Source organism: Chiloscyllium plagiosum, chromosome 25 (genome assembly GCF_004010195.1).
Source record: "Chiloscyllium plagiosum isolate BGI_BamShark_2017 chromosome 25, ASM401019v2, whole genome shotgun sequence".
Lineage (NCBI taxonomy): Eukaryota > Metazoa > Chordata > Chondrichthyes > Orectolobiformes > Hemiscylliidae > Chiloscyllium > Chiloscyllium plagiosum.
In genome coordinates, this window is record NC_057734.1 from 1456334 (window position 1) to 1463594 (window position 7261).

The window sequence follows — 7261 nt, forward strand, 5'->3', positions numbered from 1 at the left end:
ATTTCTAGAGTGAATACTGTCGAAAAATATTCATTTCATGCTTCCCCTATCTCCTCTGACTCCACACACAACTTCCCACTACTATCCTTGATTGGCCCTAATCTTACTCTCGTCATTCTTTTATTCCTTAATACCTACAAAAACCTTAGGTCTTACCCTGATTCTATCCATCAACAACTTCTCATATCTCCTCCTGGCTCTTCTGAGTTCTCTTTTTAGGTCTTTCCTGGCGACCTGGTAACCCTCAAATACCCTAACTGAGCCTTCACATCTCATCCTAACATAAGCCTTCTTCTTCCTCTTGACCAGCAATTCCACTTCCTTCGTAAACCACGGCTCCCGCGCTCTACAGCTTCTTCCCTGCCTGACCGTTACATACTTATCTAGGACACACAGTAGCTTTTCCTTGAATAAGCTCCACATTTCTAATATGCCCATCCCCTGCAGTTTCCTTCCCCATCCTATGCTTCCTAAATCTTGCCTAATTGCATTGTAATTGCCTTTCCCCCAGGTGTAACTCTTGCCCAGTGGTATACACCTATCCCTTCCTATCGCTAAAGTAAATATAACAGAATTGTGATCGCTATCACCAAAGTGCTCACCTACTTCCAAGTCTAACACCTGGCCGGGCTCATTACCCAGTACCAAATCTAATGTGGCTTCGCCCCTTGTTGACCTGTCTACATACTATGTCAGGAAGCCCTCCTGCACACACTGGACAAAAACTGACCCATCTATAATACTCATACTATAGTCAATATTTGGAAAGTTGAAGTCCCCCATGACAACTACCCTGTCTCTCTCTCACTCCTATCGAGAATCATCTTTTCTATCCTCTCCTCTACATCTCTAGAACTATTTGGAGGCCTATAGAAAACTCCCAACAGAGTGACCTCTCCTTTCCAGTTTCTAACCTCAGCCCATACAACCTCAGTTGATGAGTCCCCAAACATCCTTTCTGCAACTGTAATACTGTCCTTGACCAACAATGCCACACCTCCCCCTTTTTTTACCATCTTCTCTGTTCTTACTGAAGATTAGTTTAAACCCACCCCAATAGCCTTAGTGAATTTCCCCCCCCCAGAATATTGGTACCCCTCTGGTAGATATTGCTTTATTACAGGAGACACACTTGGATGACAAGAAGCATCTGAAATTACAGCAGAATGGCTTTGATCGGGTTTATTTTTCATCTTTTAATACCAGAAATAGGGGAGTGGCTGTATTTTTAGGAGGAATCTCCCATTTAATTTACTAGAGTGTGTTAAAGACACACACAGGAGGTTTATAATTCTCAAAGCCCTGATAAATGGGAAGAATATAGTGTTTTAAATATTTATTGCCCTCTAGCTGATCCCCTCAAATTTCAAGTAGATGCATTCTCTAAACTGATCAGTCTTGAGTCCCGGCATATCATTATAGGGAGAGATTTTAACTGTCTCATGGATCCGACAGTAGACACATTGCCCAAAGGTCCCTCAATACCCTCTGTACAAACTAAACAGTTAGTGGGTCTGTGTGGGGAGTTAGGGTAGGTGGACGTCTGGTGGCATTTCCACCCTACAGGCAGGGATTTCATGTTTTTCCCCAATCTGCACAGATGTCACACCGGATTTGTTTTTTTTCTGACCCCTGTGGTAACCCTGGATTTGGTGGCAACTTGTACGATTGGTAATATTACCATTTCTGATCAAGCTCCAGTGTACCTGTTGGTTAAGATTAAGGACATTATAGCGGGTTCGATGCACTGGCGAATGGATCCCTTTATCCTTAAGGATAATAAGTTTGTGGAGTACTTCTCTATGGAATTTCGGGCATTCCTAGACATTAACTCAGGCTTGGCTGGGAGCCCATCCGTCCTTTGGGAAACTGGCCAGTAGGAAGCGGCTGAAGGGTGAGCAGCAACATGTCCTCGAAGCACGGTTGACAGGCCCTCATTGGTTGAACTACAGAGGGTTACGGCACTGAGGTCTGCATTGAATTCCATGGTCACACAGACGGCAAAGAAGGAGCTGGCATTTGCAAAGCACAGGTTATATGAACATGGTGACAAGCCAGGCAAATACTTAGCATACCTTGCCAGGAAAAAGAGTGCCCCTCAAGCCATTACAGTGGTTAGGGAAGGGTCTGGAAACCTACCATGTGATTCCAAAAAGATTAATGTGGTGTTGCAGAGATTTTACTCTGAATTATACCAAGCCGTGGGTGGTGAGGAAGAATAGCCAAGATGGAGTCCTTTTTTAAGGATCTGGAGCTGCCGGGCGTGACCCCCAAACCAAAGTCTTTTCTCAATGCCCCCTTATCAGAGCAAGAGGTACAGGAGGCTGGGAAGCAGTTTCAGAGTGGAAAGTTGCCAGGTCCTGATGGACTTCCCAGCGAATTCTCTAAGGAATTTATAAACATATTGTCAGGCCCGATGTTCAACATGTTCAATGCCTCGTACAGTCATGATCATCTCCTGCCATCTCTAAGAGATGCCAATATTTCACTTATCCTTAAAAAAGGGAAGGTCCCGGAGGACTATGCTTCATACAGGCTCATTTCACTTTTAAATATTAACTTTAAAATCCTCTCTAAGACTCTTGTGTTAAGGCTGGAGACTGTGTTACCTTCTATTGTTAAAGAGGATCAGACGGGCTTCATAAAGGGTCGCAGATCCTCCAATAACGTTAGGAGGCTGCTTAATGTAATTCAAGCGTGTCAATAACAGCCAATACAGGGATTCATGATTTCTCCAGATGCAGGGAAGGCATTTGACCGAGTTGAGAGGCCTCTGGAGGGGTTTGGTTTGGGTGAAGTCGTTATAAGATGGGTAAAGTTTCTCTACAGTGACCCTCTCGCTGCGGTCATCGCCAATGGGGTACGATCAAACAATTGTAATATTTTTAGGGGCAGCCGGCAGGGCTGTCCCCTTTCACCATTGTTTCTTACGTTGGTGACTGGACCATTGGTGGAGGCCATTCATGGGGATTCTAGTATACCAGCTCCAGAAGTGGGGTCAAACTTTACATAAGATTTTGTTGTATGCGGACGATGTTCTAATTTCTTTGTCAAATCCAGCAGTTTCGTTACCTCTCCTGATACAATACCTCTTGGTGTTTGGCGCCTTTTTCAGGGTACAAGATTAATTTTGCAATATCAGAGGCTATGCCTATGGATAGTCTTACGAAGGTGCTAGGTCTTGAGGGCAAATCTTGACTCCTGTTTAAGTGGTCACGGGGGGCTATATGTATTCGGGCATATTCATTACTCCAGATCTTGATTGGTTGTTTAAAGCTAACTTTGTTCAATTATTAAACAAAATCAAACAAGACCTTCAACGATGGGAGGTGCTACTGGCCTCACGGTTAGGTCGGAAAGCGCCTATTAAGATGAATATTCTCCTCCCTTGGTTGTACCTTATACAGATCCTCACCCTGATTTTCAATAAGCAAACACTCAGGAGGCTGAACAGCTGGTTCAGCTCCTTTATTTGACATTGTAAGTGGTCCCTTATTAAATTAGCTAAACTGCAATTGCCTCACAGATTGGGAAGAGTGGATCTCCTGGATATTAAAAATTATCAACTAAGCTCGCTTTTATCTTACACAAGTGATTGGGCCTGTGGTTCGATATCGAAACCTCCCAGGCAGGGTGACCCCTTACTAGATTGCTGTTTTTGGACAAAATGAGGACAGTTAGGGAATATTACCATAACCCAATAGTTTTCAATACTGTTAAAGTATGGGGGGCAATTCGACAGAGGGAAGGCAATATCTTTTTTTACACATTTTGCTAGATTTTCAACCAGGGATGATAGATTCAGGATTCAAACATTGGGCATCTAGGGGTGTGTCTTGCCTGGGCAGTTTATTTGAGGGAGACACAATGATGTCCTTTGATCAGTTGGCACAGAAATACAAGCTATCTAACAGGGACCTCTTTTTTTTTCAACTTAGGGATCTTATTAAAAAGAAACTACACTTTTGACTGATCCCTACAAATCCAAGAGAGGAGGGTGTTCAGTGCTAAGAGTACACTTTCTGTCTGCACTTTATATCATCAGTTGGGCAGTGCCTCTTCAGGTGAGTTTGATCGACTCTGCAGGGTGTGAGAGACAGAGAGAGAGAGAGTTAGGTGTTGAAGTCTCCTCAGAGGGATGGGAGGATATTTGGGAAAACACAAGAAAGACATCAATTTGCAATAGGACCCATGCTTTACAGTTGAAGATTCTCCACAGGGTCCACTTGGCTCCGAATTGTTTGCCAAAATTTAAACCAGGAGTATCTTCAACATGTCCCAAGTGTAAGGTTAGTGTGGACACTCATACCCATTGTCTGTGGTCCTGTGGGAGGCTTCAAACATACTGGAGCAGTATGGCTGGTGCAATGGAGGGGATTTTGGCTGTGAGGTTGGAAAAGGACCTGATATCTCTTCTTCTGGGCCTGCCCAGTGTCTTCCCTGCAAATGCACATAAGAAAAAACTTTTCAATATCCTCACTTTCTGCGCAAGAAAGAATATCTTGCAAGGTTGGGTATCTGAAAAACCCCGGGTCTGTCGGGTTGGCAAAACTGTGTTATGGAGCATGGTCCCTTGGGTTTTCTCACAAATACGATACGCCACAAAACTGAGAATTTCTATAAGACATGGCAGGCCTTTTTGGAATACCTGGACACAGATTTATCTGCCACACTAACAACGGCTTTTATATAGCCGTAACAACTGTGCTTTGTGAGGCCAATATCCAGAGACGGGGAACTGCGAACGTATGAATAGGTAAAAGTTAATGGTCTCTATATTTGAGAGTGAGTGTTTTGTTTGGCTGCGCTGTATTATTATTTATTAGTTTGGTGTTAGTTATTATTTATTTAGTTCAGTAGTTGGTGTTTGTATTATGTTTATTTTTATATACATATTTATGCATTTGTACATGAGGGCGGATCGGGTTTCTTACATTTATCTTTGGTGTTCTTTCTTGGTATTGTTTTGAATTATTTTGTTTTGTATTTGTTGTAATATTTAAAAATCTATTTTTCAATAAAAATATATTTTAAAAAAGATAGTGGTAGTAATCTTCCAGATTTCCTTAGATTTGGGAAAATTCTCAGAGGATGGAAAACTGCCGTGTAAAACCTTTTATAATAAAAGGGAAGGAGACAATGAACATGTGAGAAACATCGGCCTGTGTTTGGGAAAGCAACATGAACAAAGAGTAAACAGAGATCAGTGCTGGGGCCTCAATTATTTACAATATATATTAATGGCCTGGATGAGGAAAGGGAATGTACTGTAGCAAAGTTTGCTCATGACACAAAAATAGGTGGGAAAGCAACTGGCAAAGAGGCTGCAGAACACAACAGGAGGCTATTCAGCCCCTTGAATCTGTTCCACTAATTCAATGAGACCATGGCTGATCTGTGGTCCTAGACCATATCATAGAATCTCTACAGTGTAGAAACAGGCCATTCAACCCAACAGATCCACACTGACCTTCCAAAGAGCATTGCATCCAGACTCATTCCCCATCCCTATAATGCTGCATTTCCAGTGGCTAATCCACCTAACCCTACACATCCCTGGACACTATGGGCAATTCAGCATGGCCCATCCACCCTAACCTGCACAACTTTGGACTGTGGAAGGAAACCGGAGATAATGTGCAAAGACAGTCACTTGAGATTGCGAATTGAACCTGGGTCCCCAGCGCTGTGAGGCAGCAGTGCTAACCACTGAGCTACAGTGCCACCCCAGCTCACAGCCATGGGCCCAAAGCCCTTAATACCTTAACAAAGATGTATCTATTTCAGATTTAAAACTAACAACTGATGCAACATCCACTGCAGTTTGTGGAAGAGAGTTCCAAACCTCTCCCACCCTCTGTGTGTATAAGTGCTACCTAACATCTCTCCTGAACCCTCTGGCCCTCATTCCCTCATTCCTAGCTCTAGAATCTCCAACTAGTGGAAACAGTTTATGCTAATCTACCCTGTCTTTTCCTGTTAATATCTTGAAGACTTTGATCAGATCACACTTTAACCTTCTAAATTCTAAAAACAAAACAACCTAATTTGTACAATCACTCTTCATAACTTAAGCCCTGAAGTCCAGGATATAGACAAGCTAAGCAAGTGGCTTGGAAGATGTAATATAATGAGGGAAGATGTGAGGTTATGCACTTTGGCAGAAAGAATAGAGGAGCTGAAGATTATTTAATAAAAGTAAAACTGCAGGAAGCTACAGAATGGAAGGATTTGGGATTCCTCACCAATGAATCACAAATAATCTAGTGTCCAAGTACAGCAGGTAATAAAGGGGGAAAATGGGATGTTGGCCTTTGCTTCAAAGGCAATGAAGTCTACAGGGCACTAGTCAGACCCCAGCGGGGATATTGTGAACGGGGTTTGGAGACAGTACAGAGAAGGTCCACTCGGCTGATCCCAGGGATGGAGGGACTGTCTCTGAGGAAAGGTTCATTCGGTTGGGCCTGTACTCATTGGAGTTTGGAAGAATTAGAGGTGACCTTATTGAAACATATAAGATTCTTAGGAGGTTTGACAGGGCGGATGCTGAGATTCATTCGCATTGTGGAAGGGTCTAGCACCAGAGGACATCATCTTAGTGTAAGGAGTTGCATATTAAAGACAGAGATGAGGAGGAATTTCTTCCCTCAGAGAGGAATGAACTGTGGAATGTTTTATCACAGACAGCTATCATAGGCTAGGTCTTTGAGTATATTTAAGGCTGACGTAGACAGGTTTTTAATCATAGAATCATACGGCTCAGAACCAGACCCTTCGGCCCAACTAAACCAGGTTTCCTAAACTGAACTGGCCAGATTTACCTATGTTTGACTCATATCCCTCCAAACCCTTCCTATTCATATATCCACCCAGATGCCTTTTAAATGTTGCCATTGTACCAGCCTCCACCACTTCCTCTGGCAGCTCATTCCGTACCACCCTCTGTGTGTAAAAGTTGCCCCTTAGGTCCCTTTTAAATCTTTCCCCTCTCACCCTAAACCTATGTCCTCTAGTTTTGGACTCCCCTACCAGAGGGAAAACAGTTTTGCTGTTCACCTTATCCGTACTCCTCATTAGTTTATAAACCTCCCTAAGGTCACTCCTCAGCCTCTTATGCTCCAGGTAAAATAGCCCCAGCCTATCCTTATAACTCAAACCCTCCAGTATCAGGAACATCCTTGTAAATCTTTTTTTGGATCTTTACTAGTTTTATAATATCCTCATAACAGCAGGGCAACCAGAATTGTACACAGTACTGTAA